We start from the raw sequence: 15433 nt of genomic DNA, 5'->3' as shown, positions 1-15433 counted from the left end.
GCGTGAATGCATTTTTATTGTCCATCTGATTTTTTCTCCCCTACAAGTATCCTGCTTTACTATTGGGAAGCTTTTATTGATCTCTTTGTAATTGGAATTTTGTGTTCCAAATTCCAAAAATTGGAATTTTTGAAGCATGTGTCATTTTTTACTCTTTCTCTTTGGCCTTGTCTGCACCTTTAGAATTTCGAGACTTCTTACTCTTTTATTTCTGTGCTTTTATTGTGTGGAATGCCTATTAATCAGATGTTGGAATTCCTGGATTGATATTCTTATGTTTACCACTTTTGTTTATATATATTTTTTGCCTTATAAATTCTCTTTGTCTATTTGCTCCACATTATGGAGATTCACTTGTCTTTGTCTTCTCTTATAATTTACATATTAATTCAACAGTCATATTTTCACTTTTAAGAGTTTTTTCTTATTCTCAAAAGTGTTTCTTTTCAGAGAAACTTCCTCATGATTTATGAAGTCAGTATCTCCTTAAATCCAGACATCTCCTACTCAACATTGGTAACTCCTTCGTGAAAAGGAGATATTCTGTGTGAAATGTGCACTGGTAGCCTATTTCCCATTATTTAAAAAGCCAAGTTAAATTTCCAACACATTTCAAGTGTAACTTGTAACTAAAACACAGTAAAACCATCATTTACTATATAAAATGTTTAAAATAATGCTCTTGACACAAAAATAGAATGGTTGTAATCAAATGGTATGTATGTATGCTGCTCTGTATCAGCATTTTCATGGTGCATCATAAATATTTCTTTTTCAAGAAGGCATAGCAAATAGAAACATTAATAAATACGTTAGAAAAATGAAGGTAAAATTTGCAACAACAGTGGGACAAATACCTTGGATGTTCTGTTATTCATGAAGAAAGGAACAGCCCAGAAACTTGAAAGGAGAGGGGGTTTGAGTATAATCATTGTCATTGGTGGTGAAAAGTGATGTCATGGGTAAACTGGGCTGCAAAGGTACAATTTCAGGCAAACTATGAGACTCAAAAGCTTACAGATTCTTTATCGCTCTTATACTGAGGTAGGGAGTCCTAAATGGATCTTCAGGGAGGCAGAACAGAGTTTATTTACTCTCCTCTAGTTCATGTTTATAGAATTCTTTGCATGTCATTATAAGAAATATCAAGCAATAATATCTCCACCACCTTCAAAGATAATTATTATCATTAATAATTATCAAATTATTTTCAGCAAGCAATATCTAGTGGTTTAATTATATGCTTTCCAGGTTATCACTGTGATTAACTTTTCCAACTCATATTCTTTTTTAAAAAAATATTTTATTTATTTATTTGACAGAGAGATGGAGGGAGAACAAGCTGCGGGAGTAGCAGAGGGAGAGGGAGAAGCAGGCTCTCTGCTGTGCAGGGAGCCTGATGAGGGGCTTGATCCCAGACCCCTGGGATCACGACCTGAGCCAAAGGCAGTTGCCCAACCGACTGAGCCACCCAGGCGCCCCCCCAACTGATATTCTAAACAAGTTCAGTACTTGTTAATTTGTCAGCATGATATTTAAAGGATTCTTCAACATCTTCTTCATCCACCTCTTCTCAAAGCCAGTCTTCTTTGTAAGAGTTAACAAAGAGTTGCAAAGAATAGCTCAATTGCAAAGAATGTATAAAATGATGTGATGCTTCCTCCGATGTCAGCAACATTTGGCACACACATCCCTTTGTGGACACTAGGCATGCTTTTCAAAACATCTATTTGTAATTTTGATGTTCTACCAACTATATTTGGAAGATAGCTCAAGAATTTTTCGACGTATCATTTTTGTTTAAAATGTTTTATTAATTTGGGGGACATAAGTTTTTCTTATGTAAACATCAGCTTAAAAATTGTGGTGCTGAATGACACATTTATTGTAGAAGTTCAAGACTTAAAAACAAATTGGGGGCACCTGGGTGACTCAGTTGGTTAAGCATCTGACTCTTGATCTCAGCTCAAGTCTCCATCTCAGGGTCGTGAGCTCAAGCCCTGCATTAGGTTCCACATCCTACTTAAAAACAAAACAAAACAAATACTAATTCCACTGGGAAAATATTAAATGAGAAGACATTTTTCAGGATATGTCTGTAAATATAAAAATACTACTTAGAGTTTTATTTCTAAATATATTTATAAATAATCCATTTCTTCTAATTTCATTTATCTGTCTTGTTCCCTTTTATTCTGCAAACTTTCTTCAAACTGTCTACAAATCCTTAGTTGCCTTTACATATTTAAGAATGTGGCAGCATGAAAAACAACTGGCATTCTGTGCGTACATGGGCTGGAGTGATCCCCAGAAAGACTTTGATTTAGGATGAGTAGGGACTTAACAGATTGCAAAACCTTCAGGTTTTTCTTTGTGGAGCCAAATCTCATACTAATTCTGTAGTTCTGCTCAGAGTGCTTCCTTCAATTACTTTATAAGAAGAATTTTCTGGGTGTACATTTGTGCCAGAAAACAAGTTCAGTACAGTAAAATTGTGTCTTATGGTATTTTTCTTCTAATTTTCATTATTCTAATAGCTACAAGTACTATTTTAGAAAAAGAACTGAATTGGTATTTTTTCCTCTCCACTAATGGCAATAATAAGACTTTCAAATAATAGAATTAAATGAGCCCAGATTAAACATTAGGGTAATAAAGCAAAAAGCTATATACAACATTCTAGATATTACTTGCCAATATTGTTTTAATGCATATTTTTCTTTTGTCGTTTCTCAATCAACTTTAGTTCAACATTTTGCTTTTGGTTTTTAAATATTTTGACTCCTTTATCCTTGACTGTATTCAAACTGAATTGTTTGGAATACTACTTTGTAATGAAGTGTTTATTTGTGGAATATTAATGTCTGCTCTCTTTCCATGAAGAACAGCTGGGAGTGTTTATGTTTTGTCTTGCTCTGTATTCAAAAAGCCTTAAGTAGTATATGACCCATAGGTGAATGAATGAACAAATGCATGAATGAATGAGAAGACAGAATATAGATGAATTCTTGTTATAGAGTTAATTTGATGTCAGCTTGACTGGATCATGGGATGCCCACATATCTGGTTAAGCAATATCTCTGGTTGTGTCTGTGAGGACGTTTCCAAAAGAGATTAGCATTTGAACTGGTGAGCTGAGTAAAGCAGATGGCCCTCCCCATGTGAGTGGGCATCTAATCTGTTAAGAGCCTAAACAGAACTAAAAGAGGAAGGTTGAATTTACTCTCCGCCTGACTGCCTGAGCTGAGAAACTGATCTTCTTCTACCCTGGAGGTCCCTGATTCTCAGCAGTTCAGACTCAGACTGGAATCTACACATTGGGTCTCTGGCTCTCAGGCCTTTGAACTATCACCCCCAGTGGTTTTCCTGGGTCTCTCCAGCTTGCAGACATCAGACTGTGGGACTCTTCAGGCTCCATTAACTATATAAGCCAATTCTAATGATAATAATAATAATAAAATTGGTTGTTTCCCTAGAGAAGCCTGACTAATATGTTATCTTTCATCTCTTTCTCTGCACTGCTCTCATTAACTTCTGGAGTTTTGCAACAGCATGAAATTCCATCTCTGCTCTCCTCTGCTCTCTCTTCTTTTGTCCCTGTTTAGTACCCTATACCAGCCAGAAGTGTCCTTGGCTGAGCCACTGATGGTGATGTTCAAAATTAAAGGACTAACTTCCACTCTAGAAAGTTTATTGAGCATTTACCATGTGTTAGGTACCGTTCTAGCAAGCATTAACTCAAGCCATGAATGCCATAAAGTCCTCACAGCAACACTGTAAGGTAGAAATTGTTACTATCTCCAGCTGTAGAAAGAAATGAGAACTAAAGCAAATTCCCTAAGGTCATTCCTATATTCCATAGTGATACAGTGAGCAGTCTGGCTCCAGAGTCTATGCTCTTTGCCACCCTGAAAAACAGCCCCTAAATCACAGGTTTTCAAGAACTAGTGCAGGCCTTACAAAGAAGTGAGTATTCAGTGTATCTCAATGGTTTGGAAGCATCAATGCTATTCTTTTAAATTACTTCACTACTTGCCAAATTAATACAACTTTATTCTCTGCCTGTGTGTATATTTAGACTTAAAGATGTTGATTATCTCCATTCCTTCTTCTCTACATCTCATCTCTATATTCTTCACATTTCCTATTGCTTTCCCACCCTGTTTTTCCAAACATTAGTTTTTCAAATCTTATTGGGGTAATGTTTTTCTTTTCTTTTCTAAGATTTTATTTATTTATTTGAGAGAGAGAGAGCACGAGTGGGCGAGGGGCAGGGAGCCGACACAGGTCTCCATCCCAGGGCCTCTGACCCCAAGATCATGACCTGAACTGAAGGCAGCTGCTTAATCTACTGAGCCATCAGGTGCCCCTGGGGTAATGTTTTTCTAAAATTTATTTGAATGGTGGGGCTCCTATGCTATAATTTACTGATCTCTAACTTCACACAGTCTAAAAATTAAAATATAGTATCCAGAAAGAGTACATACTTTTTTTTTTCCCGTAAAAGCTGTTTTTATTGCAGTAATAAAAAACAGAGAGCTAGGAGGCCCTAGGCAAAAATCCTATGTAAGACAGCCATTCTTCCACTTAGCCACCACTTGTGTCTTCTGCCATAATCTAATCTAAACAGTTCTCCTTTGTCACAGTCTCATTTATACCCACACATTCCAAGAGGAATAAAATACTACTTTATTAGCAACTAACCAGAGGTAAATCAGTGTTTCAATTATCTGTGTTCCTTATAAATTGCATCATCAATTTCTCCAGTTTAGTAACCCAGTTGTGAGAGTTGGCTGAACTGAAGTATAGTCACTGTGTAGCAATAAGCCTGAATCATGGTGTTGCTGAGTCCTGCTGGGTTATAACCTGTTCATGGTCAACTGTACTTGCTCTAACCAGACTCCCTTTCCAGCAATGGATTTGACCAAACCCTACAATAATAAGAAATACCTTTCCATTACACATATACATACACACATGTAAAAGTATTTCTTTCTGTGTGTGTGTGTATATATATATATACACACACACACACACCCAAAAGTTTTACCATGTAAATGTTCTTTGATATTCTATATTCTAACATATTTGTTTTTTTTTTCTCAATTGCTAATCCTGACTAACCAAATAATCTCCTGACTCATTAAGACATTGCAACTCCTACTTCGAAACTCACTGCCCTAGAACAGAGATGCCTCTGCTTCAAAATGACATTCTAACTCCTTAACATAGCACTAGAAGGCTCTTCATGATCTGTCTTCCTTTCTCTCTAGTTACATCTCTCACCACTCCCCCTTTGAATGCTAAAGTCCAGGCCTACAGAACTACTTATATTTTCCGGGAAGCCTGATGTCTCTCAAAACCTTTACAATATCTACATGGTGTACCGTTCACCCTTGTCTCTAGAGTTCAACGTAGTGGCTGGCTTATTACTATATTCAATAAATAATAGTTGGATGAGTAAATGCGTGAATAAATGAACAAATGGAAAAGGTCTTTCAGCATCTAAAGAATATACTTTGACAATAAAATCCCATTGATTTCATTGTGAAAACCCGGACATTGGTTACAGAAAGGAGAAAAAGCATTCAATAACCTAGAGGTTTATTAAGGAAAATTGTAATTTCTGAAAACCAGAGTAATCCGTTTCATAAAAGCTTATTTACTCAGGAATTTTTCACCCATTTAGGGTCAGCTTGATTTTTGTCATCAATAAATCAAGCCCACAAGTACAGCTGATTGTGTATTAAATTCTGTGCCCTTCTCGGTATAATGATGACTTGGAAAAATAAGCTGTAATGACATAAGTCCTGGTTATTGTAGTAACTGCCTCTATGGCATAATAGATAATTAAAGAGAAGTTTTAGCCAATCTATTTGCTAATTGGTAGCCTTTCACCATTGGTCAAAATAATCTATCCTGAGTTCCTCAGAGGCAAAAGTGGAACACAGCAATGGTATATTATAAACCAGCCTTGAACTTCCTTGTGCATAGGGACCACACTGATAATTTCATTAAAATACAGATTCTGATTCAGTAGGTTCTGGGATGGAGTCTGAGACTGTTTCTAACAAGGTTCCAGGTGATGCTGATGCTGCTGGTCCATGGAGCAGATTCTAAGTGGCCAGAAAAGTACACAGTATATTGAAGACTGTTTTGCTCCTAAGGAACACTATTTCCTGACACAAACATTTTTGTTACCGAGGTAACTGGGCCACAAGTGGGTCCTACCACTACTTGACCTAAAGACCTACTGTGCCGGCAGAACTGTTTTAGTAAAGGAGCAGCCTCTCCTTCCCTTAGGCTGCTTCTCTGACAAGGAGCTTCTTTTCCCTTTTCAAATTATAAGAACCAGTACAGTTTTTCCCCAAATAAAGTATCTTCTAGTTACCAGTGAAGCAGCCATTTTTTATTTACCTCTTTATGTCAGTACCTTAAAAGAAATTAATAACTTCAATTGTCTGTAATACTCGACGTTGCTACTACCAAGAGCTGAAAACATGGGGAAAAGATGTATAGAAGCCATGCAGAACCCAAATAGCTCCGTATAGAATTTTGACTTGCATGCCTCTCACTTAATAATTTTTTTCTGATAGAGATTTCCTGAAAGTTTTTAATGGAAGATAATCAAATTCCATTCTCATATAGTCAGTTTCCCATCTGTCAGTAACATCTATAAGTCAAGATTTTCTGACAACATTAGAAAAGTGTGGATGTTTTTTCCCCAGTTCTCTCCCTTCTTAAAAGTTTTCTTTTCTTTCTTTTTTTTTTTTTTACTTTTTGCTGTATATCTTTCCCCAGGAAAAGAAAAAAAGTGCAGGTATACAGAGTTACTTTAAATACAGAAAAACTTTCTTTGACATGTTTATTACAAGAAAGACCATTGAAAATGAAGTCTGACAAGGATAAAGCAAAGCCAATCTAGATAATAACCAAGGTTCCTACTTAGCTGACTTAAAATTCTCATCATTGTTATTGAAATAACATTGCAAATATATTACAGAGAACTGTTCTTAAAAAATTTGAGAATGCCACAGATAATTTAAAAGAAATGAATTAGTCAATTAACGTCTCTGCAATCCATGCAAGCCTAGTGCATTTTGCAGCCTCTAGGGATTTCCTAAAGAAGGAGCCCAAACTACATCTTACCTCCCGCCAATCCTGCCAGGCTAAAGTAGTGACCTTTCTCTCCAGCTCTGTGGAAGGAGAAGCCCTATATGGGTCACATGAAGCCACCTGTTCCTCCTAGCCCATTACTGATTGAACCATATTGGACCCAAAGTCTAAGCCAGTCAAATTCCTTCTCTTTGGGCTAGGATGTAGCAAATAGAATAAGGATGCATTGTGAGATGAAGCCAATGGATATACAGAAAAGCCTGTATTGTAGGGATGAGGATTTCTGTGATTTGTCCTGCATAACCGACCACTGCGACTTGCATAAACACAGGCAGGCTAAACAATGTTGTTTGTGAGACTTGTGTTGCATGAGTGTCCGTGGGAGCCTGGTTAGTTGACATTAGCTGGCGTCCGGGTCAGAATTGGCCCTCTTGGTCTGGATGCCAACAGTTGTAAATCTTGCCTAACCTCCCCTCCGGCTCCAAGCTGGGCTGTCCCCCCAGAATGGAATCTGCACACCTAGCCCAGGCTCCTTGAAGATGTAAAGACGTGATGACACAGAAATGCAGCCGCTCCAAACTGTACGTAGGCTAACGAACAAATGTTCAACTTCAGACCCTGTCATTTGTCCCATAAATATGGCCCTTATGGGGATGGTCAGTTGGAAGTCTCACCTGAGGGGAGGACGCTCCACCCAGGCCTCTCAAACCAGACTCCATCCTGGCTATCTCCATGGGGCTTCCCCAGCTGATGAGGTTGTAAGTACCCCATTTGATGTAACTCTGTCTTATTCTGCTTTACTGCTTACTATTGCTCTCATCTATGCGTAGATTTCCCTTTTCTTCTTTCTTTTTCTATTAGATTTTTACAATAGCAGTTAAGTGTTTTTGTTTTTTTTTTTCCTTTTCGAAACAGAGTATGGCTGTGTGAATCTTTTCTTCAGAACAAAGCCATGAGTAAGAGTGGGGGCAACAAGGGTTATGAGAAAGTAGAAAATCTAAAGACAAACAAATAAAACAGGGATAAATTAGGGTATGAGTTTTCCTAGCTTCTTTCTCTCCTCCACCCTTCTCTCCTTAACTAAAAGACACGCCTATTGGATAGTTCCCTCTATGGGCCGTTTTATTCACCAGATTGTGCAGAATAATTTGGGTCAGATATCAGGATGGGATATTTGCATAAGTAAAACTGAGATTTAAAGAGAGAGAGAGAAAAAGGGTGGGAGGCGGAGGGAGAGAGACAGAAAGAAAGAGAGAGAAGGAGCGAGAAGGATTAGAAATAGGGAGAACAGTGAAGAAGGAGATAGGCTGACAAGGATGGAGGGAAGGAAGTAGGCAGCAAGAATGTCCAAAGGAACTGGAGCATATGTTCATAGTCAAGGGAGGTTTCCTTCGGGTGGGATGGGGAAGATGAGAGACCTTGAGGTCCCGCATTACAAGATGGGGGCATGAGTCAGTGACGGATTTGTATTAATATTAGTGTGGCAACATTGTGTCTACAGTCTGGGGTGACCTGAAAAGACACGTGATCTTTGCAAGGTGAAAAGTGTTCTGTGGAACACTACCAAGTGTAATAGTAAAGACCCGAATGAAATGGAAGAAAGGGATTTTAAGGAACAGTCTTGTGAGTAATGAATTAAAATCTCTTAAAATTTCTTTGAGACATGTTAAGTAAAGATCAAAATTATTTTACACTAGTGTTAGTCACTGGACTAAGGCTCTTTGAATTTGACACTTGGAGCACTAGGATTTATTCAGCTTTCCAAGAATATAAAGCAGAAGGTGGCAGATAATATGGTAGGAAAAGATTGAATAAACTGAAAGACTGCACACTATGGTAGTAGAAAGTAATCAGACTTAATAAGCAAGCCTTCGTCCACTGGTGCAGTGGACCAAAGTCACATTTATGGCCGAGCCCTGGAGATTCATGAATTCTTCATGCTGAGCTCCACACAGCTGCTGCTTTAGATCCCCCTTCAATTTCCAGGAGACCTACCTGTTACTGTCCTTAAATTCAAGAGATCCCCCTCTTCTTTACTGCTACAAAATAGGCTTGCCAGAACTCCAATTATTTGAGGTAAATTGAATCTTTGTTCCTTGCAACCAAAAAAGACTATATACAAAAGATAAATACAATCTCATTCTTTTGTATATCCCCAAAATAAATACAACTGATTTCTTAAAAGCCTCAAATATTAGTACAATGACAAATAAGGTGATATACTTCAATACATTCAAAAAATATTTATTGAGAACCTACTATATGGTATTGAGAGCTTTCTGTTCCTGCGCAATTAAGTGCTGGATAAACAAGAGAGATCAAGTCTTTGACCTTATGGAGCTCATATTCTAGTGGAGGAAACAAAAATAAACAAATAGATTGTATCTTCAAAGTCATAAAATTCATATGCATTATTTCCTCACCACTGAAAATCTAATTTGAAAACTGTGCTCACTGAATTAGCCAGCTGTTTGTGCATCTTGCAAACACAGTGTGAAGATCTGTATTTTATACCTAATGATTTATTGATAGGTAATATAAAAATTTAACAGGATATACATCTTGCCCAGAGTGAAGTTTTCTTTCATTAAGTCTTCCTTTAATTTGTTTAAGCATTAGATCAGTGCCAATTTCTAAGGTTTCATCACCCTGCCTTTTTATAAAAAAGTAAAACTGTCCTCTTAAAATACATTTCCACTGTCTCTTCCTCAGACCCACTGAGGAAATCACTGCTTGGATCAGGTTTATATTGATACTTAGATTAGATTTTGACCTGATAAAATTCCTCCTTATAAAAATAAATTCTTTATTGTTTATAGATAATGCAGTAAAGGAAAAGTTTTAAAAAGCCAAGCTCAATCTGTAGACTGGCTTGACAGGACTCCTAAACCTGAGTCAATATGGACTTCTATGACTATGTGTGTGTTAAGGTGCAGGCGTCAGCAGGCAGGTGCGCAGAGCCACCGAGAGTCCATGGGCAGGAGTCCATTCTCAGGGAGGTTTCTGGGGAAAAGACCAGGACAACTCTTCATTTCAGAAATTTGTCCTCCAGGTCCCAGAAATAGAGTATCTGAGGTCTAACTGGGTAAGCAGCATTGTGCACAAACAGGGTAGAAGCAGGGGATGGAACAACGCATTGCAGAAACAGAAATCATGCCCCATTCCGGTAGAGCTGCTGTGGTGAAAAGCCCGACACAGAAGCACAGTTCTTGCTCGCAAATCCCAGCAGCAGCACTTCCTATTTATATGAGCATGAGCAATGTCCTAAATGTGATAGATTAATGGGTGATAGACACTGGGGAGGGTATGTGCTATGGTGAGCGCTGTGAATTGTGTAAGACTACTGAACCACAGAATCTGAAACAAATAATGCAATATATGTTAAAAAAAAGAAGAAGATAGCAGGAAGGGAAAAATGAAGGGGGGGAAATCAGAGGGGGAGATGAACCATGAGAGACTATGGACTCTGAGAAACAAACTGAGGGTTCTAGAGCAGAGGGGGGTGGGGGGATGGGTTAGCCTGGTGACGGGTATTAAAGGGGGCATGTTCTGCATGGAGCACTGGGTGTTATATGCAAACAATGAATCATGGAACACTCCATCAAAAACTAATGATGTAATGTATGGTGACTAACATAACATAATAAAATAAAAGAAAAAGAAAATGCAATAAAAATAATGAAACAACTGATGATTCTATGAAGTAAATGCAGATACAGTGGAAAGCATGACTATTCTTTTTTTTTTTTAAAGATTTTATTTATTTGACAGAGAGAGACACAGCGAGAGAGGGAACATAAGCAGGGGGAGTGGGAGAGGGAACACAAGCAGGGGGAGTGGGAGAGGGAGAAGCAGGCTTCCCGCGGAGCAGGGAGCCCGATGCGGGGCTCGATCCCAGGACCCCGGGATCATGACCTGAGCCGAAGGCAGACGCTTAATGACTGAGCCACCCAGGCGTCCCTCAAGTCAGTATTTTACTTGGTAAACATGTCTGAGACCATGCATCCCTGGCTGCTAAGCACCATGGCGGACAGGGCTAGAAAGGTAACAGCTTTATTTTGAGCAGGGGGCAAAGACAAGGCAGCACTTTACAGCTACACTGTAACTAGATCCTGCATAAGCATGACTATTCTTAACTACTCTTATATCTACATGAGGTTCCAGATATCCCAACTGCATGTTTAGAGTTTTGCTGTTTACAATCTAAATATAGCACTGGTGTAGAGACGTTTCTAACACTGACAAGTTGACTGTAAAAAATATCCTTTAAAAAAGTGATGAAAATACAAAAAAAAAAAAAAAGGCTCCAATTTCCCCTGTCACTGTCTGCAAGCTCCCCCACACCCTGTCCCGGGCAATGTGACTTTGCCAGGTCTCTCATCAAGTGGAGGGACCTCCTTCCCCACTCTTTACATCTGGGCCGTGCCGTGATTTGCTTTATCACGGAAGTGACATCGGTGCAACTTCCAGTCTTGGGCCTCGAGAGGTTTTGAAGCTTCTGCTCTCACTCTCTTGGAACACGGTACTTCCACATAAAGAATTGGGGACTACCCTGCTGAAGAAGGAAACCACATGGGACAAAGATAGCCTGTCCCTGCTGAGATCATCGAAAATGGTGAGCCTCTATCAGGCCGCCAGATGAACCTCGTCTTATGAGGGCCCTCAGGTGAGACTAGCAAAAGAACTGCCCAGCGGAGACAAGCCAAATGGCTGAGCCACTAAATCACGAGCAAAAAAAATCAAAAACAAAAACAAAAAACAGTGGTTTCTTTTATTTTTTTTAACAAATTTTATTTATTTTCATTTTTTTTAAAGATTTTATCTGTTCATTTGACAGAGAGAGAGAGACAGCGAGAGAGGGAACACAAGCAGGGGGAGGGGAAGAGGGAGAAGCAGGCTTCCCGCGGAGCAGGGAGCCCGATGCGGGGCTCGATCCCAGGACCGTGGGATCACGACCCGAGCCGAAGGCAGATGCCTAACCATCTGAGCCCCCCGCGTGCCCCAAAACAGTGGTTTCTTTAATCCACTAAGGTTTGAGAAGTTTGCAGTGCAAAAGAGATAACTAATAAACTAACCCCATTTTTGTGCCTCCGTTTTCTCCTCTGTAAAATGGGCATGATAATATACTTGTCACACAGTAAGCTCTAGGAGTTTGGCATTCATTTCGATATCATTATTCCCACTTCTCTACGGTGCGGAGTGAGGCTCTGGCAGTCAGAATTGCCCAGATCCCAGCATCTGTGCCAGCATGCAGGGCAGCAAAGGACAGCAGTCATGGAGCTGTTGTCACTGTTTCACCCTGACTCCGGTGGCCACGTTGACGGGCCGTCATGAGCCCTTTTCAGGCCATGAGCTAGACAGCAAGAATGTTCACAAGGTTACTGGCAGCCTAGGTTCACAATCAAGGGAGGTTCCCTGGGGGTGGGATGGGGAAGTCCTGCATTACAAGACCGGGGCATGAGTCTTGGGGATGGCTCTGTATTAATACCAGTGTGGCAACCGTGTGCCTACCAGTCTGCAGTGTCCTGGGCAGATACACGAGTCTGGCAAGGAACTACGGAATCTGTATCAGCCCCAACCACGGAATCTGTATCAGCCCCAACCAATCTTTCAGCACTTCAGCCTCTTTTCAGGATGTATAATTGCTTCTAAGATAAATGAAAGCAAACACTCTTTTCTGTTTTCTGAGTACAAGCGATTAGTTTGAATTTTCATTGTTTGAGGATAGGAGTATTTTCATGGTAATTATTCAAGACTTTATTAACAAAAATAAGTTATACATGGACAGGGTTATTTATTGTGGTTTTATATAAATGCATACCACATGTCTTTGAGAAATTAATATTGCAATTACAGTTTTTTAACTCTATCATCCTTATTAGCTATAAATCTATTGTACGCACAAACATGCCTAACATTTTAAATAGTAATACTTTGCAACTGTAAACAACAATCAGCTTCCTTCCATTGACTACCCACTAAGTGCCAGGTGCTTTACACACAGGGTCATTCATTCTCACAGCAGCCCTATAAGGTAGGCATAGCTTTTCCCAAATGTACAGATGGGGAAACCATAGCAAAGAGAAATAAAATAATTGTTCCAACGCGAAACACGGTGTTTGACAACATGCAAAGAACACTGCAGATATTAAATGCATCTCAATTTTACAGAGTTTTTTTCTTTTTCAAATAATTTTTTTTAAGCATGCATTGAAAGGGACCTTCAAGTTTGTTTCAACTTTTATAGGTGGAAATGTGTAAATATTGCATACTTCATACTGAAATACAATGGGAAATCATAAAAACTGGATATGCATTAATATTTTTGATAAAATACAGCATAAAAAAAATATAAATCTTGCATCCTTGTTGTAATTTCTGCTGCTGCATTGACCACTGGGGGGCAACATCAGATATAATTTTATAACTTCTCTCCTTGGTCTCCTAATAGGGGCAGACAGAATGCAAGGAAATGTAGTTACTAGCCTTATGAGTCATAAATTGTGCAACAGGATTAGAGCCCAATTTTGTCCACTCTAGAGTACATATTCATTTTCATTGCACCAAACTGTCTATCTCTTTTATTTCTCCCAGGTTATGAGAACACATTATATTTTAAGGAGAATTCCACTAGTCCTTAATAATCTGCAGTGTTCCTGGTACTATAGATGACGTATTTCTCAGAAACACAGCCACAGGAAGAACAAATTTAGTCTTGTCCAGATAGATAAAAACACTAAACACTTGAGTACTTCAGAATTAATCATTAGAAATCGGTCCTTAATTTTATTTTTTTTAAAATTTTAAAGATTTTATTTATTTATTTGACACAGAGAGAAAGAGAGAGCACAAGCAGGGGGTGTGGCAGGCAGAGGGAGAGGGAGAAGCAGGCTCCCCGCTGAGCAGGGAGACTGACGCAGGGCTTGATCCCAGGACCTGAGATCATGACCTGAGCCGAAGGCAGACACTTAACCAACTGAGCCACCCAGGTGCCCCAGTCCTTAATTTTAAAATAGGAAATGAAACTACAAAATTATCTGTGGATACACATTTGAGTTGAAATAGGGAGTTGTTTTTTTTTTTAAAGATTTATTTTTTCATTTTAGAGAGAGAGAGAGAAGGGGAAAGGGCAGAGGGAGAAGGAGAGAAAGTCTCAAGCAAACCCCATGCTGAGTGTGGAGCTGGACATGGGGCTCGATCCCAGAACCCTGAGTTCATGACCTGAGCAGAAATCAAGAGTTGGATGCTTAACCGACTGAGCCACCCAGGCACCCCTGAAATAGGGAGTTTCAAAGAAAACATGAGCCAATAGCTCCAGGACCATCTTTCAAACGAACTGACCAAGCTAATCCAAGAATGAAACTGTACTACAGAAGACAGTGAGGCTGGGCACAGGCAGGGAGAATGGCAGAGCCCTGGAGTCACTGTTGGGAGGACCGAGATCCAGCTGTGCCTAAAGCTAGACCTAGTCCTGAGCTTTTCAGTTCCATGAGACAGAATATCCCCCGCCCCCTTTTCTTAAGTTAGTTTAAGATGGGCTTCTCTACTTGCAAACAAAAATCCTAATAAACCAACCACTGGTCAAAGAACATGCTAAGCTATGTTCTAGAAAAGCAAATGAAAGAGGAAATTTTTTTTATGCCTCCTAAGTAACAATGAAATTTTTCAAATTTTCTCATTGCCAAATCCTTTTGTGTCCTTATTTTAACTGTAAAATGTTGTTGCCCTATGTAGAGACTCATACAAATCCTACTGCTGTTACTACCACCTTCCAGCCTCCTGAGAAAACTTAGTAAATTTCTTGACTGTGGCATCTTTTCTTAAAGTGTGCATATAATTGATTCAAGAGAAGATCTCCCAGAGGCTAGCCCTATGGCACAATTTTTGATTTGACTTCCAAACTACTGTTGTTGGGCCTTCTCTTGATTTACTTCTTTTATTTTTTTAAACTTCTCTACTTCAGTGAGTCTATTCTTTGACAACATCTTTCATCATTCCTGTTAAAAGTTTTTTAAAAGCCCCATAATACTGTTGATTTTATATCAGTTTCACCATATTTAATCTCCCCCAGGAACTCTGAAGTTTCTAAAATGTTATAGAAAAGGGAAAATTATTCTTTTTTTTTTTTTTAAAGATTTTATTTATTTATTTGAGAGAGAGAGAATGAGAGAGAGCGAGTACATGAGAGGGGGGAGGGTCAGAGGGAGAAGCAGACTCCCTGCCGAGCAGGGAGCCCGATGCGGGACTTGATCCTGGGACTCCAGGATCATGACCTGAGCCGAAGGCAGTCGCTTAACCAACTGAGCCACCCAGGCGC

At 39.2% G+C, this 15433-nt stretch overlaps 1 protein-coding gene and 1 non-coding gene across 3 annotated transcripts in view; both read right to left on the bottom strand.

The window, feature by feature from the left end:
• Nucleotides 1–15433, bottom strand: part of QRFPR (pyroglutamylated RFamide peptide receptor) — a 46950-nt gene that overhangs the window by 23062 nt on the left and 8455 nt on the right. The window lies entirely within an intron of this gene.
• Nucleotides 11104–11234, bottom strand: LOC115943317 (small nucleolar RNA SNORA63). Its single transcript, XR_004077906.1, has one exon. It is a non-coding gene; the product is annotated as a small nucleolar RNA SNORA63 (small nucleolar RNA).

Source organism: Leptonychotes weddellii, chromosome 2 (assembly GCF_054177405.1).
Source record: "Leptonychotes weddellii isolate Sample4059 chromosome 2, ASM5417740v2, whole genome shotgun sequence".
NCBI lineage: Eukaryota > Metazoa > Chordata > Mammalia > Carnivora > Phocidae > Leptonychotes > Leptonychotes weddellii.
Note: the sequence above shows the minus strand (reverse complement) of the source record. Positions and strands in the feature narration are given on the sequence as shown.